The sequence below is a fragment of the Sorex fumeus genome, unplaced genomic scaffold (assembly GCF_029834395.1).
Source record: "Sorex fumeus unplaced genomic scaffold, SorFum_2.1 ptg000039l, whole genome shotgun sequence".
Classification (NCBI taxonomy): domain Eukaryota; kingdom Metazoa; phylum Chordata; class Mammalia; order Eulipotyphla; family Soricidae; genus Sorex; species Sorex fumeus.
Genome location: NW_026606096.1, coordinates 23,730,237 through 23,746,240, shown reverse-complemented (window position 1 = coordinate 23,746,240; position 16,004 = coordinate 23,730,237).

The window sequence follows — 16,004 nt, the reverse complement described above, 5'->3', positions numbered from 1 at the left end:
TTCGACATGCCATTTTGTCGGTAAAGAAACGAACAGCAGCATACAGCCGAAGAGAAGGGCCACATGGAGGGCGGGATCCACAGCTCCCGGAGGGAAAAAAAAGAAAAAAAAAACAGGTTCCAAAAAGAGCCGAGATCATCAGGAAGTCCCAGATAGAGTAGGTACCGCATCCCGCCTCCCCCAGATGGAACCCCGGTGACCAGAAGCCTCTACAAGCACAGCTCAAATATGCGGGAACTAGGACTTTTCCTCAAATCTGCCGGGACTACAGCTCCCAGGTAACCTCTGATTCTGGAAGTCACGCCCACCGCCCGCCCCCCAGCACCATCTTTACAGCATTCAGCCGAAGAGAAGGACAACATGGAGGGCGGGATCCACAGATCCCGAAGGAAAAAAAAAAACAGGTTCCAAAAAGAGCCAAGATCATCGGGAAGTCCCACATGGGGTAGGTACCGCATCCCGCCTCCCCCAGATGGAACCCCGGTGACCAGAAGCCTCTACAAGCACAGCTCGAGTATGCGGGAACTAGGACTTTCCCTCAAAACCGCGCGGCCGCATAAGCCATAAGCCATAAGCCGCATAAGCCATCTCTCTATATACAAAGTCATCAATGGGAAGTAAATCACCCAACGTTTCTCCCTGAAAATCAGAGTTAAGTTTGGAGCACGGCCACAGCCCTAGAAACACAAGGACTTAATGCAGAACCCGGCAGCTTGGAGCAGAAAAGTGAACGGACTTTGCGTTAATCCAGACCATCAAGTCTGCCAGAGGGGAAGGGTGTTGCCCCATTCGCCCTCTCTTTTATGGAAAGAAGGATGGCGGCCGCATGGGAGCCTTGTGGACAGCAGGAATGAGCCGGGGGTGTGGGGGTGACTAAAACCTCATGGGAAGGGGGGCGTTCTGGTCCATCCTTCACGCCCTACCGAGGTCACCAGTTGCCCCCCATGAGCGGCTCTCCAGCACAGCCACGGCCCCAGAAGCACAAGGACTTAATGCAGAACCCAGCAGCTTGGAGCAGAAAAGTGAAAGGACTATGCGTTAATCCAGGCCATCATGTCTGCCTGGAGGGGAAAGGGTGTTGGTCCCTTCCGCCCTCCTCCCTCTGGAAAGAAAGATGGTGGCCACATGGGAGCCTTGTGGACAGCAGGTATGAGCCGGGGGTGTGGGGGCGACTAAAACCTCATGGGAAGGGGGGCGTTCTGGTCCGTCCTTCATGCCCTACCGAGGTCACCAGTTGCCCCCCACGAGCGGCTCTCCAGCACGGCCACAGCCCCAGAAGCACAAGGACTTAATGCAGAACCTGGCAGCTTGAAGCAGAAAAGTGAACGGACTATGTGTTAATCCAGGCCATCATGTCTGTCGGGAGGGGAAAGGGTGTTGCCCCATTCGCCCTCTCCTCTCTGGAAAGAAAGATGGCAGCCGCATGGGAGCCTTGTGGACAGCAGGTATGAGCCGGGGGTGTGGGGGCGACTAAAACCTCATGGGAAGGGGGGCGTTTCGGTCCGCCCTTCACGCCCTACCGAGGCCACCAGTTGCCCCGCACGAGCGGCTCTCCAGCCCGGCCACGACACCAGAGCACAGAAACCAATTTCTTAACTATCTGACTTTCAGTAGAAATACTTCCAGGGTCAATAAGTAAAATAGCAGAAATCCAAAACCAACATTTAATTCTTGAACCCAGCTGTAGAAAGCAAATCACGTCACAATGCTTTTTCAGCATGTCTGATTTGGGGGGGGTGTAAACTCTAAAAAATAGTGGTGAATCTTTTATTGAAACAATGAATCTAATCAAAGCAGATAGAGTGTTAACTAGAATTCATCTGCCTCACAGGGACTGGGAGGGGTGGGGGGTGGGGTTTTATTGGGGTTCTTCATGGTAAAAAATAAATATTGGTAAAGGGAAATGTGTTTGATATTTGCATGACTGTGACCTAAACCTGAAAGCTTTGTAACCTTTCCCACAGTGATTCAATAAATAAATAAATAAATAAAAAGAAACGAACAGCACCCGGCCCAGACAAGGTCAGACCTGAACACCTGAAGAACCTGCCGTCAGTACTCATCAATACACTGGCTCGGCTCTTCACACGCTACCTGTCTGAATGCAAGGTTCCATCCCAATGGAAAACCAGCAGGACCGTACTACTGTTCAAGAAGGGAGACATCCATGACATTGGCAACTATCGCCCGATCTGCCTATTGTCTGTCATCTACAAGTTGTTCACCCAAGTCATCCTAAATAGGATTGGCAGAACACTAGATGAAGGACAACCATGAGAGCAAGCCAGGTTCTGCAAAGGATTCAGCACCATCGACCATATCCACACGATAACCAGGCTCATTGAGGTTTCTCGGGAGTTCAAGATGCCGCTCTGTCTAACGTTCATTGATTTAAAGAAGGCCTTTGATTCTGTTGAGATGGAAGCGGTCCATTGAAGCCCTAGCCAATCAGGGCATTCAAGCCCAATACATCAAGATCCCCCGTGAGCTGTATTGTGGATTCATTATCAGGATCTCACCATTCTACAAAGAAGTAATCATTGATGTCAAGAGAGGGGTTCGACCTGGTGATACCATTTCACCGAAACTCTTCTGTGCCACCCTCAAGAACATTATGCGACGACTGGAATGGGAAGGAATGGGAGTGAAGATAGATGGTCGGCCACTACACCACCTCCGCTTTGCTGATGACATTGTTTTAATAACACCAAACATCAGCCAAGCAACACAAATGCTGGCCGACTTTGACCATGAATGTGGAAAGGTAGGACTACAGCTGAATCTTACGAAGACAATGTTTATGAGAAACAGCCTCGTTCCTGACGCCCCATTTGCTCTCAACGGAACGACCATCTCCCAATGCAACAGCTATGTGTACCTAGATCGAGAAGTCAACATGACAAATGACCTGGCACCCAAGTTGCGCAGGAGGAAGAGAGCGGCTTGGAACGCCTTCAAGAATGTCGAAGAAATAGCTATGAGGACGAAGAACCTCCAGTTCCGGGCATATCTCTTTGATTCCACTGTTCTTCCTGCATTAACATATGCCTCAGAGACCTGGGCCCTATGTAAACAGGATGAGAATGCTATTCGGGTCTCCCAAAGAGAAATTGAAAGAGTTATGCTTGGAATATCACGTTTCACTCAAATGAGAGAAAGAATCCGGAGTTCCGACATCCATCAACGATCAAGAATCAGGGACACTGTCTCGTTTACCAAGGTGTCAACAATCACATGGGCTGGTCACGTAATGAGATTTAAAGACGACCGCTGGACTAGAGCTATTACCGACTGGATTCCACGGGATGTCAAAAGATCGCGTGGCCGCCCACCTACCAGATGGTCAGACGTCTTTATCAAGATCATGAACGATCAGTTTGAGGCTCTTTCTTTTCCCAGAGCGAACAGATGCCATTGGGCTACACTAGCATAGGACAGGGACAAATGGAGATGTTACTGGCGCCCACTCGAGCAAATTGACGACTAACGGGAAGTTAAGTGATTAAGTGATTAAGTCTGATCCACACTTTTGGAATCAAAAGTCATTTGTAAATTGCTAAGGTTGACTAGATGTTTAGCTATTGTCTAAATTCCATATTGGAACATGAAACATCACATGGGAATTTGGGTTTTGAATGGCTTGAAACAAAGCTTAATCACTTTTTGAAATAAATCTAAGATCAAATACTAAGTTAGAAAACATATTAGGGATATCACTTATCAGAAAACTGGGGTTGGGGAGATAGAACAGCTAGTGAGGTATTTGCCTTACATCTAGTCAACCAGGGTTCAATCCCAGTGCTCAGTATCATAGGGTCCCTTGAGCACTGTCTTGAGTGATCTCTGAATACAGAGCAAGGAGAAAGCCTTGAAGACCCAAAAAGAAACAAATAAAGAAACTAACAAAAAACTATTATTGTCCTACTGGTTCCTTCTCTGTCTACTCTACCCTCTTCTCCCCAAACACTTGTGGTAGATTCCAACCATTGACAATAATATTTGGAAATGATCATGTTGAATAAGAACTGAGTATTTAAAGTAGGTGAAGGGACATACATGATAACCTTTGAGCATCTGTATTGCAAACTACAATGTCCAAAAGGAGGGAGGGAGAGAGAGAGAGAGAGAGAGAGAGAGAGAGAGAGAGAGAGAGAGAGAAAGTGCCTGCCATAGAGACAGGCTGGGAGAATGGGAGAGTTGGGAGTGGTTGAGAGGGAAACTGGGAACATTGCTGTTCACTGGTGGAGGGATGGGTGTTAAAATACTGTATGACTGAACTGAAACCCAATACTGACCAACTTTGTAATGGACTATCTCACAGTAAGTAAGTAAAAAAAGGCCCTCCCGTTGATCACCGATTTGTGCGAGCGGGCCCAGTAACGGCTCCATTAGAGATTTTGTTGTTACTGTGTTTGGCATATCAAATACGTCACGGGGAGCTTGCCAGGTTCTGCCGTGCGGGCAAGATACTCTAGATAGCTTGCCAGGCTCTCCGAGAGGGGCGGAGGAATCGAACTGTGGTGGGCCATGTTGGCTGCGTGCAAGGCAAACGCCCTACAGCTGTGCTATCGCTCCAGCCCCAAAAGTAATTCAATTAAAAAAACACTAATGAAAAACTATCCAGGACACATTCAAAGGAAGAATTCTTCTGCACCGCGGATAGGCTACTTGCCTTGCATGCGGCCAACCTGAGTTTGATCCCTCCACCCCTCTTTGAGAGCCCAGCAAGCTACTGAGAGTACCCTGCCCACACGACAAAGCCTGGCACACTATCAGTGATGAATACGATATGCCAAAAACGGTAACAATAAGTCTCACAATTTGTTGTGAGGCGTTACTGGTGCCCGCTCGAGCAAATCGATGAACAATGGGGCGACAGTGCTACAGCGCTACTATCCCATTATAACTCTGAACTATGTTGCTTGATCCATAAGTCTTTTCTCTGAATATGTGGTGAAGGATGTTTTCTTACAACCTTCGGAAACAGGCAGGAGAGGGCCTCCAGCTCTGAACATGTGAAAAGAAGGCGGGGGCAGAGTTGGAGGAGAGATCAAAATGGACCAGAGGTTAATATGCTTAAGCTTTTGTTACACTCTCTGTCACCTCTCCCATAATTTCACCAAAGGAGGTTCTGCTTTTCTTCATAGTAATTATCATTGACACACATCTGGCAACTTATTCCACAAGCATCTTCCCGTGGTTCTTTGAGTTAAATTCACCTTGCAAGGCATTTTAAAGGGAATGAGGCAGTTAACCTGATTTCCACAAGACTTTGATTTCACTGGAACTTGGATATAAGTTATGAGCTGCTGTGCAGATAGTAGAGATGGTCTTTAAATAAAGCAACCTCTTTATTTCTGTGTGAGCTTTTCTGACAGATCAAACTGAAGCATTTTTTAAATCACAGATTCAGTCATATTCCCATCACTATTCTAAAAATTTAAAAATCATCACCTCATTATCTCCTACTTCCTACTAACATTTCCTCCTCCTTCTTCTCTTCCTCCTCCTTCTTCTCTTCCTCCTTTCTTCACCACCTCCTCTTCTTCTTCCTCCTTCTCCTCCTCCACCTCCCTTCACCTCCTCCTCATATTCTTCCTCCTTCTCCTCCTCTTCCTCCCTCTTCCATGTTTATTAATGAATCTCAGTCTAAGGACTCTTGTTCTAAGATCTGTTTGTTAGTTTGAGAACCTCCTCAGATATTACATTTTGATTTACTTTAAATGCATGCAAATATTTTTGTAGTAGAATTTTAAAGAAGGCACATATCTTAATTGAGAACTATGCTGATTTTCAGGGAAAAGTCTACAGTTGAATCCTATTTCTCTAATGATTTATTTTGCAATTTTTAAGGTGCATATCTAAATAACATGTTTTGAGGGACAGTATAACACTTGGATGCAGACACACACCTCACTTAAACAGCTCTTTTTCAATGAACAAAATTATCAATAAAGAGTAAACTGAGAAAAGAAAAAAGTCCATTTATTTGCAGGTCAAGGCTAATTTATCATTATGAAGAAGTTAACCATAATTTTTTGAACCAAAATTGAGTTTGATCATGCTTCACTTTTATAGATTTTTGAAAACCTATGCAAAGCCTGGCAAGCTACGTGTGGCATATTCAATATGCCAAACACAGTAACAACAAGTCTCAAAATGGAGACTTTACTGGGTCCACTTGAGCAAATCTAAAAATACCTTTGACTATCGACCTTTTCCAGTCCTTGGAATGGATCTCTGAAAAGTGATTTGGCATTACACTTCAAGCTATGAGACTGTAAACAGCAGGAGAGTGAATAGAATACTTCGTAAAGTACAAATATTCCTTAAAAGAGAACCTCAGCAAAGCATGTGTCCAGAATAGTTGATTACCTTTTATCTAAAATACCTGGCATAGTGCCTGAGAACAGATGACTGGTTAAAGAAACTTTGGTACATTTACACAATGGAGTACTATGTAGCTGTTAGAAAAAATGAAGTCATGAAATTCACATAGAAGTGGTACTACGTGGAAAGTATCACGTTAAGCGAAATGAGTCAGAAGGAGCGGGATAAACACAGAAAGATTGAATTCATCTGGGGAACGTAAAGTAACAAAATGGGAGACTAACTAACACGCAAGTGTGGCCAAGGTTAGTACCAGGAATTTTGCTCCATAACTTGGAGGCCAACCACACATGCTAGAGGTGTAGATGAAAAAGATATATTGGGCTTCATTGATAAAACAGATTTTCACCTGAAGATATAGGTGAAGTCAATTTCAGAGAAATTAAGGGGTTGAGCAAATGCAGATGCACTCGCGCGCGCGCGCACACACACACACACACACACACACACACATTAGATAACAAAGAGTGATGGGTTAGGATCAAACACTGAGACTCCCAGGTTTTGACCATTTGCACTGCTTAGTCCCCAAGAGCACAGCCAGGATTGACACTCTACAACAAGGTGCATATCTTACGGAGGTGGGGGGAGGGGAGGGGGTGCAGATTAGGTAAATAGATGTCAGCATAAGAAAGTGAAATGCAATGATCAGATTGTGGAAGAGAGTCAAGAATAAAGTACTGGAAAAGAAAAAAAGTAAAACTTTTATTTTTCAGTTTTTGGGTCATACCAGCGATGTTCAGGGGTTACTGATGGCTGTGCATTCAGGTATTACTCCTGGCGGTGCTCAGGGGACCATATGGGATGCTGGAGATTAAACTCAGATCAGGTGTGTGCAAGGCACAAGTGTACTCCTTGCTGTACTATTGCTCTAACTCAATAAAAGGTAAATTTCTTAAATGACAAGTAAACAAGAATCATAACATCATTCATATTTTCCAATAGTCATGAGATACAGCAAATATTTATTTTTCAGGAGACAGTTGCACCATGCACAGGATTTTATAGTTCAGATTTATAAAATAATTAGTAGTTGTAACTAGCCATAAATATAATGTGTATCAATCATTTAACAATAATCTATTCTTACAAATGATTCTCAAATGTTAAGGTATACATTAAAATTTAGGAAGGTCATTGAAATACAAATTCCATTTGAATAAGTCCATGGTGCCTCCTAACTCTGCATTTCTAACAAATGCTGGGTGATGTTTATACTACTAGTGCTTCAACCTTATGTTTTACTAGTTGGTAAACAAACTAATGCAATCTTTAGCTGCTTTATGAACTAGAACACCACAACCAATTCAAAGGAGTTTCTAGAATTTCTTTCTAACTTTACATAGTCAAAGTGCAGAACACAATAATCAAACCATAACATACAAAATTTATTATGACCACCATTTTGATAGAAGGCAGCACATAGGAGGTATTGTATGTTGTGCTCCAATATTTGAAGGAAATAATTTTGTAAGGAAGTTTAGAACCTGGACAGACAAATGGAAGTAAAAGGGAGACAGATTTGTTACTTATTTGAAACTCTGAACCAAGCATCTTCCAGCAATGTGAATGCTTGCTAATGATGCTTTCAACATGAGTCATTGAGAATCTTAGAAACCCTCTAGTTTAAACCACTCATTCATTTAACAGATGAAGAAAAGAGGTAGAAGTTTATATGAAGGGGTTATGTGGTAAGTAGTTATGGCACTGAAGCATTTTTTTTGTATCTTGTACATTCACGAACTAGAGAAACTGCATCAAAGTCAATTTGCTAAGCAAACAAAAAGGTTCTTTTTTTTTTCCCTTATTTTATTTTATTTTTTTTAAAGTTGTAGATTTACAATTTTTTGTGCTTTGGTTTCAATTATACAATGATCAGATACCCATCCCTCCACCAGTGCCCATTTTCCACCACCATGGATAATATCCCTCCCACCCCCATCCCCCCATCCCCCCTGTCTCTGTGGCAGGGCAATCCCCTGTGTTCTCTCTCTCCTCAAAAAGGTTCTTTTGATAGAAATGAGCTTCTGAGAAAAGATCATGAATCTTCATCTATTATAATATCAGGACTCTATTCACTAACTTAAACATGATTAAACAGTTGCAAATAATTCCATTCATTAACTGAAATCTTGAAAGTTACTACGAAAGCAATTTGGGTATTGACTTCTATATTTACCTATTCCAACTTCATTGAGCATTACTAGGTGTTAGATCTTGGGCTTACTATTTGTCTTATTGATAATTTACTTGTGTGTGTGGTGACTGACCGGAGACCATCTGTGAACTTAAGGAGCAGACTGGGCTGAAAGGTTCAAGTCATTCCTTGTCAAAGAGTTTATGTGCCATATATTTGAAGTGAAAGTTGATCAGTTATTAACTACAGTGTGACAAACTGGCACATTAGGGACTGTATCCCACACCTTAGCAATGGTTTAGGGAAGAAGGAGAGATTCCACGATTTGTGTTGATTCCAGAATTTGGCTGGGTACCCATGGTCTAGAATTTATTACCTCGATCTTGGTAAATACCTTTTATGCAGTTTGTTTAAAACCAACAATGAAACTTGCTTGACAGAAAGAAGAGTATAGGCTTTGTTCAATTCATAAAAACCTTAAAGAAACAGCTACGTGTGCATGCAGAGTAATTCACCTTTGCCATTGATACAAAAACTAAATAGGATCTCCACATTTTCTTCAGATGTTTTCACATGTCTGTGTGTGTTGTTCAAGTAATTATTCAGTCACTTCACATTCCCACTTCCTGACTCAATCTCCAGCTGCAAAAATTAAGATGAAAAACTTGCCACAAAAATAGTCATTACAAAGTATTTAAGTTATTGTTGGATAAAAGACAGTTTTAAAACACATCACTTTGATTTATTACTATGCCAGTTAAGACTGCAACAAGACATAAGCCTAGTTAACAACCTCTGTGCCTTTATTCCATAAGGGTGACAGAATGAACCATATGAAGACAGTAAGGTTTTGATTTTACAAATCATTCACATTAATTTATCATAATTTATGTTGGTGATTAATATTCATTGGTTGAATTATGAGTTCCCCCTTTCCGAATGCTAAAGATACACAACATAGAATCAATAGATTTAAGTCTCTTGTCCTTTTTGGTTTCTAGCAGTTTCTTCTCAAAATGATAATGTACAGTCAACTCTCAGACTCCAGGGTTTTGATGAGTTAAGTTGGAAGCACATTTAAGTTTCTCCCTTATATTTCTGTCCAAATGTTGCAAATCAAGTTCTCAGATCATAGTTTTAAGACAGAAAACAAAACACAACAAGCTCAACTCAATGAATTATTTATGTAATTCCTACTCTCCTTGTAAGAGATTTTCTTCCTGATATGTAAGACAAGTAATTGCTAATCTGGGAATACTTACATTAAGTTTCGACTGCCTGCCTGAAAATTTAGAAGATGAATACTTGTATAGGTACTATCTTTAAAATATCAACTGGATTAGAAGACATTAATTTATTATTTAAGTTATATGGAAAAATAAGAAGCTGTTTTGTGGCATTTTGAGAGAATTATTTCAAATGTTTATTATTTATCATTACTAATTATGAAGATGTTTAGCTATGTCAGAAATAAGGTTATTTCCTATAAAAGAGAACTTGTAAATCTCCACATCTGGGATGCTACTGGAGATGGATATATACTAGAAATCCAGCAGGTATTTTTGTAAATAAATATATCAAAACTTTACCGAGGCTATCTTTGGTTTACAAGAAATTTAAATAGCCTTTAAGTGGGTTGTCATAAAATTTTATTTTATCAGAGTTATCACTTAAAAAAGTACTACTAAACTTTTAAAGAGGAGTCTGTCAACTTTTGCACTTCTTAGTGAAACATTTATTAAACTCAATAAGAACATTTTATATATTTAATATTATTTTCTTAAGCAGGGATGAAAATCAGTTCTGTTTCTGCTTTAATTTATGGTAGGGAGTTATTGTACTTTCTATTGTTTTAATTTAACTTAGGGAGTTACTTACTTTCTATTTGTAACTGAGGAAGATACTATTTTCCAACAAATGAGAATAGGTTGAAATTTCAGTTTTGTCTGCAAATATGCAAAATAAAATATCCATAATCCACTCAATCCTGAGCCAAGTTAAGAGCTTTTAAATTTAATATATAACAAGTTTAAAGTCAGAATTCAAAGACATTAATAGTTGCATATTTAATTTTAAATTGTAAAGTGGAATTAGTTTATTTCAGTAATAAAAGAGATATAGGTGAAACAAATTATGTTGCAATAATAGTAATTATGATATTAAAATATCTTCAAACATGAGGATAATTATAACAATAAAGGGAAGCTGGATCATTGAAACAAAATTCAAAAAGAAAGGTGCATTTGCTAATATCCCCCAATGAATGAAACACACTTTATGCTATTAACTTCAGAGAATGAAAGTTTAGGAATGAGAGAGTAGCTTACGGTTAAGACTTAGAATAATTCCCATTCCAATCTTTCTTTCCAGTTACAGTACTAAAATAAAATGTTAAGGATCCACATTATTATCACTAACTTTGAAGAGATGTGTTAGAAGAGGTAGAAGTTTTTATTATGAGTAGAAGGCCATGGGAAAATGATTTCTTGGAAGATTCAGATGAAACATGAAAATTGAAAACTTGGGACTGATGCCCTCACATGAAAGTATAGCCTCAAGGTCTTCCCCTGAGTGATGAATAAGATCTAAAACCTATTTTATCTGTCCCTTTCCCCCGGTCTGTGAAGAATGGTCATATGCTTCAACGGGAGTAAATCCCAGCAAGACATTTTGAAAGAGATGAACAGAATTCTTTCATCAAAGGTTATGGCTTCCTCTAAGAGCTCTCACACTCCTCCCTCCAAAGTTAGAGAAAATTAAGCAAAATGTAATATCTCATCTTCAAATTGTAGTACCCAGGGCAGGTACCTTTGAGAAAAGTAAAATTGGCAACAATATTCACTCCTCTGATATCGGAATAAACAGAAGTCCAAAGTACACAAAATTGCGTTGTTTAAATGATAAAAAACAAAATTAAGGCACAAAAAATGTGCAAATAATTATGTGTTAAAAATGAAAGAAGAAAGGAAGTGAAAGAGCATTTGAAGTACAGAAGGGAGAAGAATAAAGTGTAAGAGAAAAGAATAGAACAGGGGAAAGTGTTCCCAAGTACCTAACATTATAAAATAGTTTATTAAAAATCATAAATGGTTATTAAACGTTCATCAAAACAAAAAAAACTATAGATTTAGCAAAATAAAAACGTTAAAAAAGTTGGGTACTTTATTAGGTTATTTCCTCATTTCTTTGTAACAAATGAATAGATACTAAGATAAAAAGAAATGAGCAACTTTGTAGTTGTGTATCTCCCTTTGATTCAAATAAAGAAATTGAAAGTAAATCCTTTCCAAAATAAGTTCATGCTTTCGACATTTGAATGTCTACTTTTCATCTTTAATTGGATTGTTGAGAAAGGCTACATTTTTGTGTGGATGAAACATTTCCAAAATACAAGTTGGTTTACTTTTCATTTTGGAGGTCCTTACCTGCCAAATAAAGGCATATTTATAAGTTTTATTAAGAAAAAGAAACATGCATAGTGCAGTCTCATTTGAAATAAACTATTAGCCAAGCATTGCCAAATAATGCTGTATAACAAGCATCCTTGAAATCACAGTGGTTTACACCAATAATCACTTATATCTTGCTCTCAAGTCTGTAAAGTTGACTGAGCTTAGCAATTCAACTGGGATCTCTAGTTTAAATCTGTGTCATCTGTGACCAGTGAGCTCTCACCTGCTTACTCTTCTTATGGTGATGGGAAGAGTCAAGAGGACAAACCTACCTATGAAGTGCATTTGATGTCTTAGCATCTGCCACAGACACTTTTATCCTGTTAAAGCAAGACACGTGACTAATGCTGGCTATGGTCTTGTTAATCCTCAACTCCACTGTGTTGGAACAACTCTGCATCACTCTGCCAGAGCAATGCTGAGGAGGACACACCCCATCCTGCCCCACTGCCCAACAAAGGGTACATGGTAGGAATCGAATTAAAAGGGCAACCAATTTCAATCCGCCTGGGCAAAGGTGTAGGTGACAATTACTGCTGTAGAGACAGAACTGAGAAGAATAATTCCATGGATCTCACCACGCATTTATCTAGCTACATTGCAATGTGCATAACAAGTGTGATAGAATTTTAGATAATGTTTTATTTCACTCCTTTGGGGAGTGTCACTATTTACGATATACTACAATATATGCAGCTTTGCTTTTTAAAAAAAATCAATTCAGGGCCTGCAAAGATAGTATGAGTCTGACCGGGATTCAATCCCCAACACAATCTATGGTCCCCTAGTTTCTCTAGGATTGATCCCTGAACACAGAGCTAGAAGTAAGATGTGACCCTCAAAATAAAACCCCAAAATGGTTTTACTAAGATATAATTCAAATGCTAAATTAATCTTTGGATATATAACTCATCATCATTTGTCATCATTCTCTACTTTCAGAATACTTCATCACTTCAGTAAAAGAAAACCCGAGCTCTAGCAGATCATTTATTACATCTCTGTTGCTAAGAACACCCTTTCTTTCTCTATGGAACTTTTCAGATATTTTCATGTAAATTAATTACAGACTATATGGCCTATTTTGATGATTTCTATCTACCATAATGTTTCTAGGGTCTGTCTATAATGTGACGTATTAGAATTTCATTATTTTCTTTTTTTTTCAATTTTTGTTTTTGGTTTCTTTGTTTTTATTGAACCACCGTGAGATATACAGTTACAAAACTCTTCTTGATTGGATTCCAGTCATACAATATTCCAATACCCATTCCTCCACCAGCGTAGATTTCTCACTACTAATGCCCCCAGTATCTCTCCCACCCTCCCACTGCATCTCCAGTCTGTCTCTATGGCAGGCACTCTACTTTCTCTCTCTCGCTTCTTTTGTGCACTATGGTTTGCAATACAGATACTGAGAGGCCATCATGTTTGTCTTTTACCCACTTTCAGCACACATCTCCCATCCAGAGTGATTACTAGCAACCGTCATTGTCATAGTGGTCCCTTCTCTATCCTAAATGCCCTGTCCCCCCAGCACTTCGGGCAGGTTTCTAACTGTGGACTAATCCTCCTAGCCCGATGGCCTATTATCAACAATTCATCTTGTGGCAAGATAATTTTTTGTTTTATTAATTGAGCATTTGAACTTTGTATTTGGGGCTATTATGAAAAATGTTGCTGGAAAATTTCTTGCGCACGATTTTTAATTCTCTTGATTAGAATTACTGATTTTCATATTAACCATTTTAACCTCTTGAAGAACTGCATAAATTCTACATGAACAAGTTTTACAACCAGATAAGTTTCTGCATATCATCACCAAACACTTGTTACTATACTTTTTGGTTTTGGGGCCACATTCAGCTGTGCTCAGGGGCCACTACTGGTGGGACTTCAGGGTTCCATATGACTTAACCCCAGACGGCCAGGGGCAAGGCTTTACCCACTGTTCTATCTTCCTGGATCTCAATACTTGTTATTGTTTGTGCTTTTTGTTCGTTTCTCTGTGGGTATAAAGTGATACCCCCAAATAATTATGTTTTCTGTCTCTTTACTAGTTGTGTGGATAGTCTTTCACATGCATATTGACTATTTTCACTTTTTGAGACACTTGTGATGAAACATTTTGTTCTATATTGTTGTTGCTGGATTTGGGGCTACGCCCAGCAGGCTCAGGGCTTGCTCCTGGGTATGCCCGGCAGTGCTCAGGGCTTGCTCCTGGCTCTGCACTCAGGGGTCACTCCTGGAAGGACTGGGGTTCCATATGGGGTGCCAGAGGTCAAATCCAGATCTGTTGCAGCAAGTACCCTACCCCAATGTCCTACCTCTCTGGGTCCATTTTGTTCTTTTACATTTTTTCAGTTATCTACTGAGTTGTAAGTGTTCTTTCAAATATTTTATGTAAGAACTGGAGATATAGTACAGAGGGGAAGATGCTTGCTTGGCAAATAGCTGACTGGTTTTTGATCCCTGGCATTACATACATTATGGTCCCATAAGCATGCCAGGAATGATCCCTGAGCAGAGCTAGGAGTATATACCAAGCACAGCTGGGTGTGCCTCCCTACAATGAATACAACCCCCTTCCCCAAAATATTTTTAGGTACAAGACCCTGATAGAAAACATGGTTTACAGATATTTTCTAGTCTTGTGGAATTTCTTTTCTACTATTTCCTTCCTTCCTTCCTTCCTTCCTTCCTTCCTTCCTTCCTTCCTTCCTTTTTCCTTCCTTCCTTCCTTCCTTCCTTCCTTCCTTCCTTCCTTCCTTCCTTCCTTCCTCCCTCTCTCCCTCCCTCCCTCCCTCCCTCTCTCCTTCTCTTCCTCCCTCCCTTCCTTCCTTCTTTCCTTCTTTCATTGTTTGATGTTATTTCAAATACAATTTTTACAGTTGTGATCTTAACTGTATTAAGTCATTAGTGGTGTTGATGCCCCATCTGAGAACTTATTGGCTATTCTAAGAACACTAGAATTTTCTCCTAATTACCATAATAAGACTTGCACAGTTGGATTGCTTATACTTAGATCTTGAACGGCATTCATTTTTTTAAAATGTGGCACAGGTAGGATTCCAAATGTATTCTTTTGCATTTTTTGCATAACTGGTCTTAGGACCACTTATGAAAAGAATATACTTCATCACTGAATTCACATGGCCACATTGTTAAAAATCTATTAATCTATCAATACATAAATGGGGTTAATTTCTGGACTCACGATTATATTCCATTCCTCTCTACCTCTAAAACATTAAACTTATGACACATTTTATAGCTTCATAGAATGATTTGAATCAGAAATTTGGGCTACTTCTCCTTACAGTTCTTTCACAAAACATTTGGATTACTGTGGATAACTTTGTCTCTCCTTTTATTTTATTTTATTTTGCTTTTTGGGTCACACCTGGCGATGCACAGGGGTTACTCCTTGCTCTGCACTCAGAAACTACCCCTGGCGGTGCTCAGGGGACCATATGGGATGCTGGGAATCGAACTCGGGTCAGCCGCCACGTGCAAGGCAAATGCCCTACCCGCTGTGCTATTGCTCCAGCCCCTTGTCTCTCCTTTTAAAGTTTATGATAATTTTTTCAGTTTACATAAACACACACCAGTTTTGCTTGGATATACACTTTTAGAAATTAGTTATCGTGGCATGTAAGTACAACATGCTAACTGATTGTGCCACTGGAGCGCCTAATTCTTCTGCTTGAGGAGGTAGTCCAAATGTTAGAGTACATGTCAGCATGCATGAGGCCTTAAGTTCCAAACCCGGTATCACATGGCACCCCAAGAACTTAAAGTGATGGTACAGCCCCCAGTGTACCAGTGGACCATGCACAGTACTATAGGGCCCGAGAACAGCTGGGGGTAGCCCCTCCCCCAATCAAGTCTCTCTGAGCACAGGTGTGAGCAGCCGCCCACAAAGTTCCTCTGAGCACAGATGTTGGTGGGCTCCATAAAAACATTGCAGTCATTAATCCTAAAAGATATACTTCCCACTAAATAGTAAATCTCTTCTTCAAATG